This window comes from Urocitellus parryii, unplaced genomic scaffold (genome assembly GCF_045843805.1).
Source record: "Urocitellus parryii isolate mUroPar1 unplaced genomic scaffold, mUroPar1.hap1 Scaffold_71, whole genome shotgun sequence".
Taxonomy (NCBI): domain Eukaryota; kingdom Metazoa; phylum Chordata; class Mammalia; order Rodentia; family Sciuridae; genus Urocitellus; species Urocitellus parryii.
Window position 1 is genome coordinate 1,907,975 of NW_027554142.1, and position 19,309 is coordinate 1,927,283.

The 19,309-nt window shown below is 39.7% G+C and overlaps 2 pseudogenes; both read left to right on the forward strand.

Moving 5' to 3' along the window:
* Positions 1-859: 859 nt before the first annotated feature.
* The window catches only part of LOC144252964 (transport and Golgi organization protein 1 homolog), an 89,599-nt pseudogene continuing 71,149 nt past the window's right edge, over positions 860-19,309 (forward strand).
* The window catches only part of LOC144252960 (transport and Golgi organization protein 1 homolog), a 50,197-nt pseudogene continuing 40,906 nt past the window's right edge, over positions 10,019-19,309 (forward strand).

The window sequence follows — 19,309 nt, forward strand, 5'->3', positions numbered from 1 at the left end:
TGGAGCAGGACTTATGGCAGTGCAGCCTGACAGGTAAGTGGGCTGCAGGAGAAGGGCCGCCCAGACGCACCACCTGGTGCACACCAGCTTTTCGCAAGCCAGGTCTCAAAGGAGGTTTTCCCGGGCGGGGCTTCCCCTCCACTGGTAGGGGGTGGGTGGAGCTCGGTGCAGGGCACTTCGTGGTAGCCTGGCGGTGGGCGAGGTGGGCGGGCACTCCAGCTGTGCGGGTGGTGCCCCTTGACACTTATAGCGGGCGGGTGTGGGGGCGGCGGGGGGCGGGGCGGCGGTCCGGGAGGCGGGGCCAGGCGCCGGTGGGGCCTGGCGGCGTCTAGGGGCCAGACGGCCGCGGGCCAGGCGGCGGCGGGCCCTGCGGCAGCGGCGGGCCCTGCGGCGGCGGCGGGGGGGGGGGGGGCGGGGCCCGGCGGCGGGGGGGCGGGGCCGGTCGGGTGTGGGGGCCTGCGCGCCCTGACCGGTCTGCGCATGCGCGAGCCCGGCCAGGCGGCGCGAGGTCACAGGTGGGCGGTTGGCGGCGGTTGGCGGCGGCTAGCAGTTGGGCGGGCTGCTTTGGATGCTGCTCCCCAGCTGGGGTCCTCCACACAGTGTAGCAGGTGAGCAGGCCGGGGCTGCCTTCGGGGCAGAGGTCCCGGAGGCGGCGCGGGGGGGGGGGGGGGCGGGCGGCGGTCCATGAGGCGGGGCCGGCGCCGGTGGGGCCTGGCGGCGGCTAGGGGCCAGACGGCCGTGGGCCAGGCGGCGGCGGGGGCCGGGGCCGGGCGGCGGGGGGGCGGGGCCGGGCGGGTGTGGGGGCCGGCGCGCCCTGACCGGTCTGCGCATGCGCGAGCCCGGCCAGGCGGCGCGAGGTCACAGGTGGGCGGTTGGCGGCGGCTAGCAGTTGGGCGGGCTGCTTTGGATGCTGCTCCCCAGCTGGGGTCCTCCACACAGTGTAGCAGGTGAGCAGGCCGGGGCTGCCTTCGGGGCAGAGGTCCCGGAGGCGGCGCGGCGGGGGGGGGGGGGCGCGGGCGGCGGGGTGCGCTGCCATCAGGGCGGCGGTCCATGAGGCGGGGCCGGGCGGCGGTGGGGCCTGGCGGCAGCTTGGGGCCTGTCGGTAGCTTGGGGCCAGGCGGCGGGGGGCCCAGCAGCGGCGTGGCCCGGGCGGCGGGGGGGGGGGGGGGGGGCGGTGCCGTCGGGGCGTCAGTCCGGGAGGCGGGGCCGGGCGGCGGCTTGGGGCCGGGCGGCGGCTTGGGGCCTGGCGGCGGCTTGGGGCCTGGCGGCGGCTTGGGGCCTGGCGGCGGCTTGGGGCCTGGCGGCGGCTTGGGGCCTGGCGGCGGCTTGGGGCCTGGCGGCGACGGGCCGGCGGCGGAGGGACCGGTGGCGGCGGGGGGCGGGGCGGCGGAGGGACCGGTGGCGGCGGGGGGCGGGGCGGCGCGGCAGGGGGCGGGGCGGCGGAGGGCGCTGCCTTCGGAGTGGGGCTCCGGGAGGCTGGGCCGGGCGGCAGTGGGGGGGCGGATATTTATATACAGTATATTAAGAGATTTAGTTTTATTCTTATACTAAGAATTTCCTGTTTTTTCCTGTCAGATGTTTTTGATTTATGTGTGAAAAAATTCAAAAAAGACAGTTTTAAAATGTGTAATGTTAAATTACTGATCTTCAGTATTTTCTGATTATAAGTGTTGCATTTGTACTTAAAAAAACTCCATAAATGAATATTTTCAAGCACACATTTGTCTTGAAAATATTCATGTATCAAATTTGTGCATGTCATTTGGGTTGTATAAATGTAGAAGCATATTAAGCATATACTGGTAATGTGACATATATTTTAAATATGTAGAAATTATATTCTTTTTCTGTTTTCCACAATTTCAGAGCCACTTCTATAGATATTGAAGAAACCAACAGAATGGTATACTTAAATGTGTCGTGTACTAATGGCATTGATTTAGCTGTGAGTGTGCAGTGGGAGACGATATCTGAAACAGCCCTTGGCATGAGTATGTTTAGTTTTTTATGAGAAAAAAATGCTGTAACTCAGAAATGTTGCATGTATAAGATTTACATTATTTCCATGAATTATAATTTATGGGTTTATTAAAAATGGGAAACAGATATTTAATTTTATTACTATATCCAAGAATATTTGAGTGCCTAGGAATGTTACTGAGCTCATGGAGCTTAGAATTTAAAGTGTACCAAAATAATAAGTAAAAATCAATGTGGAGGAATCAATTATGCAAAGAACTGGGTTGGGGGAACCTGGGAGACACGAGGGGGAAGCTTTAGAGGCAGGAAACTCAGGCATAAAAGGACATGTCATAATTGAAGAACCTCAGTGAATAGGGAGTACAGAAATAGGGGAGATGCAGAGATCATTGAAGAACTTGAGAAATATTTTATGGATGTCAATCTTTTATCCCAGAGTTAATGGAAAACCTTTGAGTGGTTTAGGCATGGGGAAGATGGTATGGTATGATCATGTTTGCATTTTTAAGTGTTATTCATAGGACCGTGTAAAGAATTGGTTGGTATAGCAGAGAAGAGAGGATGCATGGAGATGAGCAAAAGGGCAACAGATGATGGAAGTTTAGAGCAGGTGATGAACTGGGTGCAAGGGTGAGGGTGAGACCCAGATGACTCCTAGCTTGTGTGGTAGGATAGAGTGTCTTGCCACTGACTAAGAGATGTGTGAAAGAAGGCTAGGTGTTGTTTTGGTGAGGGAATTAAAATAAATCTGTTTTAGCACATTTTAAGTTTGAGTTCCTTTTGAGAAGGCGTTTATACTCAAAGGAAGGTCTCTGCTGCAAGATAGACTTAGGGATCTGACATGTGTTACTGTTTTTAAAGTCATGGACATTGATTTAACAATCTGAGAAGAGGAGCTCTAGACAGAGAAGGGAAGAAGACCCAGCCTGAAAATTGAAAAGCATCAGATTGAATGGCTAGGGATAGCAGAGTGATCTCACGAAGGGGATTTGGAGACCTGGTGAGAAATACAGGAGAAAACAGTAGATTGCAGATACTAGAAGAGTGTGTTAAAGGGTGGGAGACGGGCTGGGGCTATTGCTCAATGTCAGAGTGCTTGCCTAGCATGCCCAGGGTCCTGAGTCCAAACCCCAGTGCTGGAAAAAAGAAAAGAAAGAAATAAAACATGTTTTAGCATATTTCCCTTTAAAATTACAGTTAGCAAGTATTTATATTTAAATAGACCTTGGGAAAGTTCATATGGCTATAGAGTGAAGTATTAGTACTCCTTTTGTTATCCATAATTGTTATTTTAAGTTACTATTTTTAAGTTTTCTAGCCTCTTTCTCTCTCTCTCTCTCTGTCCCTGTCTCTCTCTCTCTCTGTCCCTGTCTCTCTCTCTCTCTCTCTCTCTCTCTCTCTCTCACACACACACACACACACACACACACACACACACCATGGGGAATTCATTTGTATTGAAGTCATTAGTCTCAATGTTTAAATAACAAATTAGAGCAGATAAGTTTGAGAAGGAATTATGCACTGGTAAATAATGATTTATGTTTTTTAGGGGGAATGGATGTTGTCTTTTCCATATTTCAAAGTTTTTTTGGACAAGCCAGTTTCTGGCTGGTGTTTCTTTACTTTGGAAGATTCAGTATATGGTATAATGTTAAGAAAATCATCATTTACTATTTACCGATGGCAAGGGATTTTTATTCCAGTAAAGGTAAACATTGCTTATTTTTTTCCACAGTGCACAAAATAATATATACAAGTAAATGTGAGATACATTATGAGTTAACTGTTTTTTGTAATTCTCATTTTCTAGGATTTAATGATACAAAATCCTAAAACTTGTGAGGCCTTTAATATTGGTCTTTCCCCCTACTTTGTAATTACTCATAAAGAAAGAAATGAAGAGAAGTCTTCTGTTAACAGTGTGTATACCTTCACATCTGGATTCCAGTTATTCCTGGTAAAAACAAAATCTTCATTTTATATTGCTTTACCTAAAAGAAATTCAGATTTGTAAGACTGATCTAAATGGATGACAATGTATATTCTATGTTAATGAGTAACAGAACTTTTTGCAAGTTGATACAAATTGTAGCATGTATCTTAAACGGGGGCTATTTTTGTTGGCTTGAAATGATGTATGCTTATGATATATGCATACCTAGTGATCAGAATAGTTTTAAACATCGAGTCTTAAACATCAAATACTAACTCATTAGTATAATATTTAGTGCCTTTCTGAGTTAAACTCTTTAAATTTTTATTCCCACTTTTCTGTCTTCCTTGCAGGTGCAAACAATCATTATTTCTGAGAGTTCCCAAGTAAGATATTTTACTTCAGACAGTCAAGATTATTTAATTGTTGCAAGTCAAAGAGAGGATTCCGAATTAACTCAGGTTTGAATCTTTGAAAATGAAGATCTCCCCAACTTTTAAAAAAATACTGTAATTGAAAGTTATGAGGTAGGGTCTAGAGATTTGGTATAAAAGAAAACCATAGTTTGTGGTAAAGTAGTAAAGGAGAATATGAATATTTATTGGTCCCAATTAACTTTTAAACAACAGTTATGAATATTATATGTTCTTCAAGAGCCAAAGCAAATGTAATCATAAACATGAACATTTAATAAGAATTTAATTGAGTTGGAAAACATTATGGAGGAAAATCACACAGCTAGATAGATGGTATCACTAAAAATTCATGATTAACATTACCAATTGGGCACTCAGCATCACCCCAGAAATTTCACATTTTTCTAGCACACTACATCTTATAATCTCCTTAATGCTTAATTGATAATTTTTGTCTCTGGTGCTTCTGTACATGCTTCTTATCGCCTCATTTTCAACTAATGACCTCAGTGAAATGAAAGTCACTAGAGGGAGATTACTTATTTTCCCAACACCAAATTCAAAATTCCACTTAAAAGCCAGTGTTGCCCCTCCCTCCTGCTGCAGCGGAGGAGTGTCCTTCTGGAGAAGCCCTTCCTTTCACATGGCTGCCCCTCAGCCTTCATAAGGTTTAGTTATTCCCTCCATAGCTGGCATTTCTTTCTCCACGAAATTATTACAGTTGGCATAAATAGTTGAGAATTGTTCAGTTTACAACGAAATCCCTTGATCTCTTCCCTTTCTGATTTCTTTTTTTTCATTTATTTTCTCTCCTTTTCGGTAGGACGTTGTGAGAGAAGTGTCAGCTAGCTTTGTCTACTTCTCATGCTCACCCATGGCGACTGGGTTGCCAAATCTAGTGGATATGTTTATCACTGTCATATACAACTTCCCACCAGCATGAGACTTAGTCATACCCAAATCTCATCCTCCTCTACTCTTGCTTTGTGATACCACAAGGCTTTCCTTCTTAAGAACTCTGTCTGCTCAGTCTCCATTGCTGGATCCTCCTCCCTTTTCTGAATCAATATGTCTTAGAGTATTCCATAATTCAGTTTTAGTTCATATTTCTTCTTTCTTTTCACCTACTATGGGAAATTTCATCAGTTCTGTAGCTCTTCATAGGAACATTAGGCTAGCTTTACATATCAGCTGTAGGCTAATGTCTTTCAAATCATATCTGCAACCTTTCCTCTGTAGTCCAGACTTGAATGTCTAACTGCCTATTGATGCATCCACTTAAATATATTTTAGGAGTGTGTTATAATGTATATCAAGCTGAACTGTAATTAATTTTCTCTATGAAACTGTGCTTGAGTATTTGCTTTTATCTCGGGAAGTAGTAACCTCAGAAATGCAAGTGCTCAAGGGAGAATTCTGTGATATATTTTGTTGAATTACCCCCTTTTTTTTCTTTCACATCTAATTGATCATTAAGTGTTTTTGAATCTGTGTCTCCATAATATTTTTGAGTGTAGACATTTCTTTCCACCTCAGCTCATCTCCATCTAAGCGTAGTTCTTATCTTTTCTTACCTGAACTGCTAGTCTCCAAGCAAGTCTCTGAAGTTCTCTGATCTCCTCAGATTCATTCTCTATTGGTAGCGAGAGTAATCTTTTAAAAATATTGATTCATGTTACTCATTTAAAAAATTTAGTGATTCCCAATGATAATAAATTTAGCATTAGTTAGTATACTATATATGTAGGATAACCATATTTCTTCTAGCCCAGGATAGCACTGGATCATGCCATGTCCTTGTATAATTATTATTAATATTTCAATCTCTAAAGAACCCCTACATGAATGGTAATTGTATGGTCACCCAAGAAAGGATACTTCATGACCTCCCCTTTCCTGTCTTGACTGTTCAACCCCTTAGCACTGTCAGCTTTCTGGGCTAGTTTTTATTCAGAGCACCATAACCATCTGTATCTTAGAAACTGTCATGTCATTCCTTCTAACTTCATTCCCCTAATACATACATTTCTTTCATCATATCATCCTGACTTTTGGCTTCAGTACCAGTTTTAATTTATGGTCATCATTTGTTCAGTTATTGCTATGTGAGTTTTTGCCTTTTCCTCATCGTTAATAAGAGTGATAAAGGAGGAGGTCAGTGTACCCAGGCTCCTAGCTTAATGCTTGTCTCAAAAGTCCTAACTGTTGACTGCATAATTATTAATTTTTCTTTTTTAAATTAGAGCTTTATAGTTATACATAGTAGTTGCATTCATCCTGAAAAACTCATACATGCATGGAAATCTATTTTAGTTCATGATATCCATTTTTCCCTCCTCTTTTTCCCTTCCATCCTCCTTCCCCTCTCCATCCCTTTCCTCCACTCTGCTAGACTTCCTTTCACTTGTCTATTATTTAATATTTGATTCATTTGTATTATCCTTTCCTTACCTCCTCCTTTCCTTATTTTACTCTAGCTTCTGCATATAAACTTTGAGTTTCTGAGTTTGGCTAATTTCACTTAACATGATATTTTCCATTTTCATCCATTTACCAGCAAGTACCATCATTTCATTCTTTTTTATGGCTGAGTAAAACTCCATTGTGTGTATGTATCATAATTGTGATACATATTAAGAATATATATATGTATATGTATATGTGTGTGTGTGTGTGTGTGTGTGTGTATATATATATATATATATATATATATATATTTCATTCTATTCCAGTCATCTATTTATTGGCATCTGGGTTGATTCCATAAGTTACCTATTGAAATTTTGCTGCTATACACTTTGAGGTGGCTATATCCCTGCAGTGTGTCAATCTTATGTCTCTCTGGAAAAATACCAAGGAGTGGGATAGCTAGGTCATAGGGTGGTTCCATCTCTAGGTTTTTGAGGAATCTCCATACTGCTCTTCAGAGTGGTTTAGTAGTCACACCAACCATGTTCAAGTGTACCTTTCCCCCCCCAACATCGCCAGCAATTATTATTCATATTCTTGAGCAGTGCCATTCTGACTGGGTTGAGATTACATTGTATTGTAATTTTGATTTATATTTTCCTGATTGCTGTTGAACATTTCTTTCGTATATTTGTTGGCCATTTGTGTTACATCTTTTGAGAAGTTTCTGTTTAGATCTTTTGCCCATTTATTGATTGCATCATTATTATTATTATTACATTATATTTGGTGCTAAGCTTTTTTTAATCTTCTGGATATTAATCCCCTATCAGAAGAATAGGTGGCCAAGATTCTTTCCCTTTCTGTCATCTCTCTCTTCATGTTCTTAATTGTTTCCTTTGCTGTAGACAAGCTTTTTAGTTTTATGGCATTCATTTATTCTTCATTTTATTTCTTGCACTTTGGGGGTCTTGTCAGTATCTATATGATGGACTATGGAGCCTATGTTTTCTTCTAGTAGTTGTAAAGTTTTTGGTCTAATTCCCGAGTCTTTGATCCATGTTGATTGGGATTTGTATAGGGTGAAATAGAGGGGTCTGTTTTATTTTTGTATACATAGCTATCCAGTTTCCTAGCACCATTTGTTAAAAAGGCTGTCTTTTGTCTGTCTAAAATATAGTTTTGACAGATTTTTCAAATGTCAGATGGCTGTAAGTATGTGGATTTGTCTCTGCATCTTCTCGCTGTGGCTGCTGCTTCCTTCTTGCTGCGAGGTAAGGAAGAGGGAGGGTGTGGGTCTTCCTGGGGGTGGCAGCCAGGGGGGCGGGGGCGACTTCAGCGGCCTGCCGCCGCCGCCTCTGCCGCCTGGGTCTCAGTCCTGCCAGGACCACCACCGCCTCGGGGTCTCGGTCCTGCCGCCTCGCCTCCTCCTGCCGCCGCCTCGCTGCGGCGGAGGCTGCTTCCTTCTTTCCTCGGAGGTAAGGAAGAGGGAGGGTGGGGGTCAGCCTGGGGGGTCAGCTTGGGGGTGGCAGCCAGGGGGGCGGGGAGGGGACGACTTCAGTGGCCTCGCCTTCCAGCCACCTCCGCCTCCTTCCTGCCGCCGCCGCCTCGTTCTCCTTCCTGCCGCCACGATTGAGGTCGGCTTTGGGGGCAGCTAGGGCTGTGGTAGCGGCGGCGGCAGCTTCCTTCCCGCCAGGAAGTAGGGCAGCGGGGATGGGAACCTTGTTAACTTTAGCCAGGGCGGTGGCAGCGGCAGCTTCTTTCCCGCTGCAGGTAAGGCGGCGGGGCTGGGGTCCACGTGCGGGGCAGTAGGGGCGGCGGCAGCTTCCTTCCAGCGGCAAGGTAGGGCGATGGGGCTGGGGTCCTGGGGGGTGGGCAGTTAGGGCGGCGGTGGCGGCAGTTACCTTGACGCCAGGAAGTAGAGCAGCGGGGATGGTGTCCCCGTGGGCTTTGGCTGGGGCGGTGGCGGCGGCAGCTATTCCCGCTGCAGGTAAGGCGGCGGGGCTGGGGTCCACGTGGGGGGCAGTAGGGGTGGCGGCAGCTTCCTTCAGGCAGCAAGGTAGGGCGGCGGGGCTGGGGTCCTGGGGGGTGGGCAGTTAGGGCAGCGGCGGCCATAGTTACATTCACGCCAGGAAGTAGGGCAGCGGGGATGGTGTCCCCATGGGCTTAGGCTGGGGAGGTGGCGGCGGCAGCTTCATTCCCGCCGCGAGGTAAGGCAGGGTCCTGGGGTCCGCATCGGGGCAGTAGGGGCGGCGGCAACTTCCTTCAGGCGGCAAGGTAGGGCGGCGGGGCGGGGGTCCTGGGGGGTGGGCAGTTAGGGCGGCGGCAGCAGCTAGGTTCACGCCAGGCGTCCACGCCACCGGTGTCCCCGAGCTGCGGGGCCTTTTGGCTGCTCCTATTACTTGCCCGCTGGGGCTGCGAGCTGTCGGTGGGTGACCTTCCCCACAAAGGGCCGCGGAGCTGCGTGGACGCCGGCAGCAGCAGCGACAGCGGCAGTGGCTCGCCTATGAGGGCGCAGACATTTGTTGCAGTTCTTGGGGCTTTGTTGTTTTCCTTGGGCTTTTACCCTTCTTTTGGTTAATTTTGGATAAAATGTCCCCCGTGATGTAAATATTGAGCAAGGAACCTTGGTGACGTGGGGAGCTTTGCCGAAAGTGCAGTTTGGATTCTGCTTTTCCCATGGTGGCGGCTGGATGAATCTTCACTGCTGGCTGTGGAAAAGGCTAGGGAAGCTTGTTAGTTGAGTTTTAAATTTCCCAGTGTTGTGTTTAAAGGTTTTACGTGCATAGAAGAGGAATGTTCACCTTAAATAAGCATATGAGCGGTTGACAGGGAATGTTTTCCTCTGGGAAAGGGAATTTGGTAGCTCTGACCCATGTCAGTCTGTGAATATTTAGACGTGTAGTGACTTTTTAACATTTTTCATAAAAACCTGTTATTTACAGTTATGTTGTTAATACTCCTTGCCTTAAGTTCCCCGGCAAATCTTTTTCATGCCTTCTGAGAAAGTAGACAATTCATAGATTATCCAAGGAATCGAAAAAAATGTGAGTGGGTGATTTCGGACAATCCCTGAGAGCTGGCATTGTAAGATTCATCCTATCCCCAGTAACATTTTCATACAATAAATGTGAACACTTTTGAAGCCTTTTTATAAAGATACAATTTGGGAATGATATTAAGATAAGGAAAAGCTGTTGATTGATTTCTTAGATTAACATTTCTTCCCTCTTCTCTTTCCTCTTTAAAAAAGTTTTTCAAGTGATAACTTCATCAAATGGCCAGTGATAAGCAAATGTCCGATGATGACAGCCCCAGCACCAGCAGTGGCAGTTCAGATTCTACCAGCAACACCCTGCTGCTCCAGAGCCTGAAGATCATGAAGAAAGAACCTTCTGCCACCCAGGGGAAGAAGAGCACCAAACTCTCTCGCAAAACCACTGCTAAGTTATCCACTAGTGCTAAAAGGTAACATTGTCAGGTTGTCTTTCAAGCAATTGGATGCTTTTATTTTTACATCAAGAACAATACTCCAGAAATACTTCATGACCGATTTTATTTGTACTTGAATGAATTGTCATCCTTTAGGGAGCATGAAAATATCCTCACTAAAATTATGCTTCTAAGCAAACTTATTCTGTACTTTGGTAATTTCAGCAAGAGTCCTAGAGACTGAATTCTCATCCTGACAGTTTAAGGAGTTGGCAAGGAAAATTTGTGAAACTGAATTAGATGGTACATTGGGGATGTTTCCTTTTGTGAGTTATACTCTTGAGTGAAATTAGCGTGTGTCCATGTGGGTGTCAGTCCAGGCATCTGTGGTGGCAACTTCATAAAAGGAAATATGTCACTTTTCATGAAAGGAAATGATCAAAAAAGTTTATATTTGCTAAAAAATGTTGAATGTCAGGCCTTGGCTTTTTTTGAAAGCAGATTTTAAATTTGCTTAGTTTTACAAACAAGTCTTTAAATCCTGCATAATAGGTATAATTTTTTTTGTAGTTATAGTTATCCCTGTTTGTTCTTGTGAGAACAAATAAAATGGAAAAGTAGCCATTAACAATCTCAGGTGTCACTTTGCTGTTAAAACTTTGCACATCTTTAAAACTCCTGGATGTTCTTGACATAGTAGTGAAAATCAACAGCAGGAAAAAAAAACATTTTGTTGGTTATAAGTGAAAGATTATTTGTTTCCTGCTGACTTTTATTTTCTATTATGGCAAAAAAAAATCCATCAATGGGACTCCATCAGTGATAGTGGTTGTGTTGAGTAGAACTCTTGTATCAAACATAAAGTGTACCTATAGCATTACCTAATGTTGATGTTTTGTGGTTTTTCATTGATCACAACTAAAAGAAAAAGGAAATATAAAAACTGATCAATTATTGCATTTTATAGTGATTCATGTTCTTATTTTTCTATACATTTTCACAGTCATTGCACCATTAATCAAACACTAATGAACTTGAGAATATTGTATTGAATAGCAGCAGTCTTTGAAATAATTTAAAATTCTTCTCAGTATGTTGTAATCTTGTGGAGAGAACATTAAACAACTTTTGAAAACATTTTAAATTTCAAGAAAATCAGAGAAATGCTCTTTTTCCCCTTACCTTAAGGCCCTCTTTCCTCCAAGAGTATGAAATTTAAATTTGCGTGCTGTACCTAAGATCAGAGAAAAGAAATGGTTAAGTAAGATTGCTAAAATAGTCCTTGGAAGTTTTTCATTGGTAAAGGTATTTGTAAATTTTAAACTTTTTTTAAACAGATAAAATATTGACAAAACTATTAATGTGCTCTTGCAATAGCTTTCTAATTTTTACCACAGTAAAAGTGGATTGAAGTCATTGTCAAAAATATTCTAGTGCTTTTCCTCCTTCTGTTTTGTCTCATTTGCATATAAGCTTGAAAAGAGAATTTCTTTGGTAAAAAGAGTTTTAAAATAGATTTTACATCGTTTTGTTGAGTAGTAGTGGAGGACTTTCTCAAATCAGGTGTAAATGACTTACCTATTTACAGTACCAAGTGAGAAAAAAGCTGCAATTTTCTGTTAAGGAGTTTGGGTTATGCCTCTGAGAACAAAGAGGAAGCAGCCATGTTAGCATTACTGAAGGCAAAACCAGCCTTGCAGTTACCTGCATGATGGTAGAGGGCATTCTGATTTTCTGGTTATTCTGTAGACTGTCTCAAATCCTTTTTGTCTGTTCCCATTTCACTAATAGAATTCAGAAGGAGCTAGCTGAAATAACCCTTAACCCTCTCCTAACTACAGGTAAGAAACAAATTTTGTTATTTTGATTTCTAAATTGTGGAATGATATCAGGAGATGAATGTATTATCCTTGTATGTATGTGCAGCAGAAGAGGCTAGCTAGCTATGTTTGCTTCCTTAAAACTTTGCAAGTGCTTTAAACAAAAATTTCCTAGGTGAATTAAATTAAATTAGGGGAAAAACACTGTTTAGCATGTATCATATATTCTGTACTTATGAATATACTGATCTTGTGCTTCTTGCTGAGATTTGTTTGAGTGGTGTTGATTTTTCTGTTGTTTTTCTGTGGAATACATTTATTCACAAGTATTTTGTAGAAACCTGTAAGGTTTTAAGTTTTAAAGTTAATGTTTGAGTGCAATCTGAACTGATTTTCCAAATTTAGAAATTGTTGAATATGGTGTTACAAAATGTGAAAGCATTAAACAGGAGTATAGTTGTTTTTGTTTGATTTATTCAGTAACTTGCCTAAAGGACAAATTTTATGTGCTAAGCTATGGTTGTAGTTGTTATTTTCTAGAAAACACATTGTTGGAATTATTTACATTTTAAACAAATATCCTAATGACTTGGGAAAATTCTTAGAAGTAAATTAATTGGAATTGTGAGAAGAATCAAATTCAGTGGAACTCAGACTTTAAGATTGGTTGACAAATTGTATTAAAAGTAGCTGGTTGATTTTTTTCATTTGTGTCTTATATAGTGTTCTGTTTATTTTTGAATGGTGACTGTATGGTTTACAAAATTTATCAAATTTAGAGAGCAATATTATAAATAAATTGCATAGAAATATGTGCTCAAGAATGAGAGGGGAAGGGATGCTAGAATTAAGGCAGTGTTATGATTTGATATAAAAATGTTTTGGTGTTTAACCTGTGTTTTTGCTACAAATTGTGTTTGCTCATGTTGATCAGCACCATCTCTGAAGTCTACTTGAGACATAATAAAGAAAAATCCATTTGCTACTTATTGTGTGTGTTAACCAGATTCCCAGATAAGGGGGATCTGATCCTGATTTATCCAGTGAATTAACAGTTTTGCTTATATTTGTAGTCACAGCCATTTCAGTTTAAAAAGCAGACATGAATGTGAACTAATTATAAACAGAGTGGTATGTCAGATCTCAAAATATTACTTAAAAAGTATACTCCTCAATAGTGTAGCCACTAGCCACATTCTGATTATGGACCAGGTTGTTGTGGTTAGTTGAAAATGTGATATGCTGTAAGTGTGAAATGCATACTGGATTTTTACATCTTGAAATAATATTTGGCATGTTTAGTAAGTGTTTTAAAAATTGTATTTTTATCATCTTCGCATAGTTATTAGAAAATTCAAAATTACATGTGTAACTTGTATTATAATTTTGTTGAACAGTATTGCTTTAGAGAAGAAGTAAATCAGTATTTCTTTTACCCTTCTAAATGGTGTGTCAAATCTGTACCATTTAGGAGGTCAAGTTAAATTTGCTCTGTGGAAGAATCACTTAACTTTCAGAATATATTCTGATAATTTCTGTTGATTTTCTGCAAATGGCTTAAACCAGTGTATGAATTTACATCTAGAGAACATAGTAGACATATTGAATACTTTCAGAGCAGTAATTTACTAGTACATTTGGTAAAGGAATGTACTTTAAGTGTTTAACCCAGGACTGTTTCCACAAGGTCACAGGATTATTTTAGATGAAGTAAAATAATCTAAAATAATAATAATATTTCTGTGAAATAGAAAGTAAGTTTCACTTATCGCATATTTTTTTCTCTTTATATACCAGATTTCATTTAGGTTCATGAAATAATGCTTAACATTTAGTGATTTAACTATTGAAGCAGTAAAACTTTGGGCTTGCTTGTGCACAGTAACATGGAATACTTATATCTATTTTCTTTTGTCACAGTCTTTGGTGACTGTTGGCTATTGAAAAGGACATCTTTTAACTTCTCTAGTTCTTTAATATCTGAGTTTCTTTGTGGCTGTGTAAGTGATTCAGGAAAAAAAAAATAAATGTAAAATACAAGTTTCTTAGGAAATTAGAAGTTGTTTCTTACTACTTTGGGGAGAGACTTTTTTCCATACACCTCATATGTAAAATAATGCAGATACTTTTGTGTGTCTTTGGATTCTTCTGGGTAGAAGGTTAGTTCTTGTAATTTTGATAGAAAAGCCTACATTTGTATTGTGTTTTTGCTTTCATGCCAGAAAATGCAATAGATTGTGGTATTATATTTCTTTTAACTCATAGCTGCATAAATGAGAATTTTAGCTTTATGGTAATTGTATTATTTAGATTTGTTAATTTATGTTGTAATTAAAAATGGGATTCCACAGTCATAAGTATATTTAGAATTTGTGTGTTAATATTGCATGAGACCTTTGAAACCTTATGCTTGCTACTTCCAGGTGCAATTATTTAATTATGGCTTTTGGTAAGGTGTGTGTGTGTGTGTGTGTGTGTGTGTGTGTGTGTGTGTAAACTTGTCAAAGTATGTGGCAGTTAATTATCCCTCAGGGAAGAAATATTAAGTGTATCTGGGTACATTCAGGAAAATGTTGAATGAGATATAGGAAAACCAGAATTACTTGTACTAGGGAGATTTGTCTTAAATCCCATCTTTTGTTTTAATTAATAAGTTATTATTTAGTTACATAATTAGGTCTAATATACACATCCAGGATGGCCTTTGAAAGATATCATTGTCAAATTAAATGCATGACTTTAAAAGTGTTTGATTATATGTCAATAGGAATACTTCTTTTTCTTTTAGTAAACAAGGTTGATAAAGATTTAATTTCTAATGATTTGATGGTATTTTAGGTTTTAAGTATTGAAGGCCTGTGGGCCAATGCATTTTAAACACAGGGAAATAATATATGTTTTTTGGTTTACTTTTATACTTTTTACATTCTATATTTTAGATTACGGTATAAAAATCAATTCACCAGTGAGCATGAAGGGAAATTATTATGAACATCCCTTTGTTTTACAGAAAGTTATGGACGAGAGTTGTTTAGTAATGTGTTGACATTTACGTTCTGTTTATCAAACGATGTGCTTCCTTTTCCACTTAGAGTTAGCACTTGTGTAAACAGCAAAAGTTTGGAAAGGTGCTGGATTTCTAAGTTAACCTTGAATTTCTTTTCCTGTATAGAGGGTACAAACATGTACTCCTAAATATTAATGGGTTTGGACTGAATCTATGTTAAAGAAGATATTTAAGAGTAATTGTAAATCCTTTTTGGATGAATGGAAGGCCTTATGGGGGGTAGATATTACAGTTTCAAGTTTATATTAATCATATGTTGACTATCAAAACCTGAAATTAGCTACTATAATACTTGTAAATACTATAATACTTGCAAATTTTGTTAACTTCCCTTTTTTAAAGAGAGAGAGAGAGAAAGAGAGAGAGAATTTTTTAATATTTATTTTTTAGTTATCGGCGGACACAACATCTTTATTTGTATGTGGTGCTGAGGATCGAACCGGGGCGCACGCATGCCAGGCGAGCGCACTACCACTTGAGCCACATCCCCAGCCCTTAACTTCCCTTTTTAAAAGAAAGAAAAAGAAGTAGCATAAGTTCTAAATCAGAAGTTGGCAATTTGCACGTAAGAGTAATTTTCTGAGTATAAACTGTGTTTCTGATGGTTGCCATATCTCTCACTATTGTCCAGTGTAGATTAGAACTTTGCTAATTAAAGGGTGATCTTCAGACTAGCAACATCTGTATCACAGGTGTGATTGTTAAAAATCAGAATATTGTTTTCCCCTAACCAGAAGTACTGAGTCCGAATCTGAATTTAATAAGATTGCTAACTGAATTGTGTGTCTATTGAGGTTGGAAAAATCCTGCTACTGAAGCCAGACTGTTCAGATCCATGCTGTGCCACTATTGGCATGCCACTTTATATAAGTTACGGGATATTTTTGTTCTTCAGTTTTCCAAGTTGTAAAATGAAGATTAAGTTGATCTCCCCATTGTATAATTATTGTGAGGATGAAATGAATTTGTTGAAAGTTTTGTTTACCACATAAATTGGATCCCTAAAGTGGATACAGCATGATAAAAGTAGGTGAGACAGTTTAGCAGCATGCCCTCACTCTTGCTGGTGTTTGCTCCAGTGCATCCACATCCTACTTATTGGAAAAATTACATCTTAATTCATCATCTAATTATTGAGTACATATCAAGCAGTTTGTTTTTAATGTGAATAAAAGCAGGTTTTTTTTTAAAACTTGAGTTAAAACAGAAAATTAGCCTAAAAGTGTTGATCATAGATGAACAAATACTCAATCCCTTCCAAAAAATATGTGTAAACTTAATGATACTTTAAAAGAATGCCTGGGATTGGGGCTGAAGCTACTGGCAGAATGCTTGCCTAACATGTGTGAGGCACTGGGTTTGATCCTGAGCACCATATAAAAAAAACATAAAATATATGCATTCTGTCCATCTACAACTACAAAAAAATGTTTTAAAAAATATTTATAAGAATGCCATGACTATGACTGCCCAGTAAAGTATAATAAATTTTTTAGATAGTTGTATTAGTTACTATTTTCCCCTCTTTAAATATCCCATTTTAAGAGTTTGTGATTTTATTCAGAATGCAGTAATTTCAATATTTGTAAAATTTACACTCATAATAGTATAGTTTACCAATTACTTCAACATAATGTAGTGTAATTCCAGGCAAAACAGTGAGTTGGAATTTGAAAGAAAATATTAAATAACTCATATTCTTTACTTTTTTCATTATTGTGATATTTAATATTATTCACTTAAAGATTATTTAGCTATCATTTCTATTTGCTTATAGAAAGTAGTTGATAATTACAGTAATTCTAATTGTGTCCAACTACAACTAAAAATTAAATTTTAAAAAAAGAATTCTGTTTGGGCATTTCATTAGAATTTAAAAGATGAAATATCTTTAAACATTTAATGTTTCTTTTGCATCTGGATCACGGAAGTTTTTGCCTCTTCCCCATATTCATAGTCTAGGAGATAGTTGACAATACCTGGAGACATTTTGCTTTTCAAAACTTGGGGAAAAAGGCTCTAGCATACAACAAAGAATTGTCTCCCTTCAGGAGATCTTAATGAAATAAAACATATATATGTTTCTGTTATGTTTTACTAGGAATATTGAAGTAACTTGTGACTACAGAATGGGAGTCACCTTTGTATTGTCTTAGTGATGAAAATAAAAACCAAATGAAGAGCATGGCTTTCTCACCAGTGTGTAATTTAGTGTCAAAATCTAATATAATGTAATCATAACTTTCTGCAATCATAGAAAGTAATGTAATTGCCTCTTCGGAAAAATGTGAGAAGAGAGTATCAATATCAAATTTTGAGAAATGTTAAGAATAAGGGAAGCATCTGGAAGAGATGGGAAGGATCAGTCTCTAACCACAAATTTTGCACACCTCTAGTTCTCCCACCTCCTACCACATATCTGGCTTTGTAAAACTTTACTTTTTATTTTTTGCCTTAGATAACTTAGCTAAAAATTATTCCAAAATTATGTAAAATAAATGTAATTTTCCATTATTAAACTTTTGTTTTCCATAACACATTAAAAGGAAAATTAAATAATAAAAACAGACATAATAAATTCTTGTTTGATATAATCATTTAAATATCTTTTTTAGACAGCAGTAATTCAAACAAAAAATACTTCCCTTACTTAAAATGTAACATTTTATATTAATGAATCAGGAGGCTAAAACACTAAAATTGTCAGACTCAGTAAATCCTTCAAATATTTCATCTATAGAGGCACAGTAAACACTTAGTGTAAATTATAAAAGGTTTTTTAAAATATATAAATTCCAGGTCAAAATATATCAAATCAAACATATATCAACTTTACTTCTCAATTTACTTCTCTATGTAATCATATTTTGTTGACTCTAAATAACATTGTCTGGTAACTGATAATGACATTAAAATTTGTATCATCTCTCTGCTAAAATATAGTAAACTCTACTCTGAGCCCCTCATTCATAGGTCTTACATCTGTTATCCCATCGTCAGCAATAAAGCCAATGAGATTATTCTAAAATATAAATGTCCCCATGTTATTCTTGTCTTTGCTTTTTAAAGGACCAAGCAATGTACTCTCTAATTTCTCTTTTGCCTATTTTCCCTTTGTTGTAGAATTATATTGTGCATTTCAATCAAATTAAAGTCTTTCAGTTCCCTTAACTGTCTAATATATTTCTAGTTAGGCAGATGATGATGCACCTCCTGAAATCCTATTTTCTTTTCACAGACCTCTCAGTCTCACTCTGCTCCATCTGGAAATATCCAACTCCTCTTTGGGATCCTTATAAAATCTCCCTTTTGTGAACATACACTTTATACAGTCTCCTTGATGACTTGCTGCTTCCCGTCAGTTCTATTTTGGAAATATTTGCAAAACTGCATTTATTACCTCATATCACAGTTATTCATTCACATCACTATTTCCATTTGCTGACTATGAAAGAAAACCTTTCTGGTTTTGGCATCTGCCTTGGCAGCAGCAGTCGGAGAAGACAGCCTGGAAGACCTCCTCTTAGGCTTCTTCTTAGCCTCACTTTCTTCAGAGCTGACCTTCCTCTGGAGCTTCCTGGCTGAGAGCACAAGGCTCATGCAGGTGCTGCAGGCAGTGGCTCTCAGGAACCTTCTGAAACTGTGCTGCCTGGCCACTGCTGCTGTTCCCACCACATGAGTTGCTGTGACACACCAAGTATTCAATTATTTTAATTCAGTTTTTACCATAATTGAGACATAACTATAGGCAATTTTAAATCTCTAAATTTTGTGATTTTAGCTACAACAAACCAAATAAAAATCAAATCCTTACTATTATGTTTTGTTTATTCTGCTTTCTAAATAAGTTCTCATTTTGTCATTATTGCCAGTGCTTACAACCCTCCTTTCTCTTATCTCTGGCCTAGAGAACAGTGACCTGCCCCTGGTTACTCTTCCTGTCATGAGCCTCTCTCAAGTGTGCCATTCTCCCCTCTCACAAGCATTAGTTTCTAAAATAAACATTTAACCATGCCATACCCACAAAAGTAAGAAAGTATTCTATTATTTATGCAATAAACTCAATATTTATTCATATGTCCCCCAGCTCTTCCAAGCATGATCACAAATAGTCTTCCAAATTCCCTGTAGGAACAAACTCAGCCCCACTAATACTTGTTCACATCATTCCTTCGCTTCACACAATTCCTACCTCTTCTGATTTTTATTGCTTCTCTGTCTCTATTTATGCTTAACATTTGCCAACATA